Genomic DNA, 1588 nt, shown 5'->3' with positions numbered 1-1588 from the left:
CTTTCTGCATTTAGGGTGGTATCATCTGCATATCTGAGGTTGTTGATATTTCTCAACCTGGCAGTCTTGATTCCAGCTTGTTTCAGACAGGGTAGAGGAAAACCAGGACTGTGTGGTATTGTTGTAGCCATGCTTTCCGGGAAACAAACTCACTCAGAAGGACAATGCAATAGTGGAGTGCAGTTTATTACACCGGCGGGCCCAAGGCAGAGTCTCCTCTTAGCCAAGGGCCCCAACCAGCATTTGTGAAAATCTTTTTATTTATTTATTTATTTATTTATTTTCCAGTTACTGTGTAACGGTATTCTAAAAATATGGAACGCTTCACGAATTTGCGTGTCATCCTTGCGCAGGGGCCATGCTAATCTTCTCTGTATCGTTCCAATTTTAGTATATGTGCTGCCGAAGCGAGCACTGTGAAAATCTTTTATACCCCATGTGTACGTGTCCAAACCCACTACCCCAAATCCCTTGAGGCTTACAAAGGAAGGGTAAATACAATCACAATAACCCCATCATTCACGTGTTATGTGTTCAAACAGTTAATAATCAATAAGCCCGCGGTTACATTCCAACCAGTTAATAACCAATAAGCCTGTGACTACATTTCGATAGATACTGTCTGGAGGCAGGGGTGATTAGTGTCTGTTTTCTCTTCTTCAAGATTCCCCTGCCCAGAGGGGGGGTCTTATCCTTCCATTGTGATTCCCACAGGCGCTAAGCACAGAGATCAGAGTCCACTGGAGAGGTGGCCACGCACGATCAGCACGGACAGGCCTGAGATGGAGTCCAGGCCCTATGAATTCCTTCTTCAGTATCATAGAAATCAAGTAATGAGAATTTCAAGGAGGAATAAAGTGAGAAGTTACATAAGAAAAGAAAAGGCAATGGTCCATTGGATTTGGCATTCAGGAAGTCATCAGCGACCTCAGGGAGAAAAGTCTCAATGGAGTGATGGGGACACAAGCATGGCTACAGTGGCTTTAAGTGAAGTATTAACAACAATACTTGTAGGCAATTTTTAAAAATACCCTGGCTGTGAAATGGTGAAATTATAGGCTAGTAGGATATTGAGGATTTGACTTGAGCAAGTGCTTAAGGAAAAGCACTGTGAGTGAAGAAGAGATTGAAGAGACACGGGAGAGAGTTGTTTGTCAGTGAGCAAGTTCCTGAGAAAGTGAGAGGGATTCCAAGCATGGTGGAGGGAGAAACCACTTTTCCTGAGGTAAGAGGGGAGGAAACAGGACAGGTCAAGAGGGAGTTTAATTTGCAGGTGGCTGGGAAAGAAGTTGAAAGAGTTTTTGCCTAATGGCCTCAATTTTCCCAATGGAATAGGCAAGTCCTTAGCACAGAGGAAGATAATGGGGAAAGAGATTTTAGGAAAGAGCAAACAAGCTGAATTATGTGCTAAAGAGATGAAAAGAGGCATAATTTCTAATACAAAGAGGAACTGATGAGCAGGTATAAAGACCCACATGAAGTTGGCAGACTTGACTGGAAAGCACTCGTGCAAATTTCTTTAGCAATGCTAAGCTGAGCAATTGAATGCTTGGATTAACTGAGGTTTGTGGTTCTGTAGGTCAAGTAC

At 43.0% G+C, this 1588-nt stretch overlaps 1 non-coding gene across 1 annotated transcript; it reads right to left on the bottom strand.

Moving 5' to 3' along the window:
* Positions 1–308: 308 nt before the first annotated feature.
* LOC136165598 (U6 spliceosomal RNA) lies at positions 309–415 on the bottom strand. Its single transcript, XR_010662606.1, has one exon. It is a non-coding gene; the product is annotated as a U6 spliceosomal RNA (small nuclear RNA).
* Positions 416–1588: the final 1173 nt, after the last annotated feature.

The sequence above is a fragment of the Muntiacus reevesi genome, chromosome 3, assembly GCF_963930625.1.
Source record: "Muntiacus reevesi chromosome 3, mMunRee1.1, whole genome shotgun sequence".
NCBI classification, from domain to species: Eukaryota; Metazoa; Chordata; class Mammalia; order Artiodactyla; family Cervidae; genus Muntiacus; species Muntiacus reevesi.
Note: the sequence above shows the minus strand (reverse complement) of the source record. Positions and strands in the feature narration are given on the sequence as shown.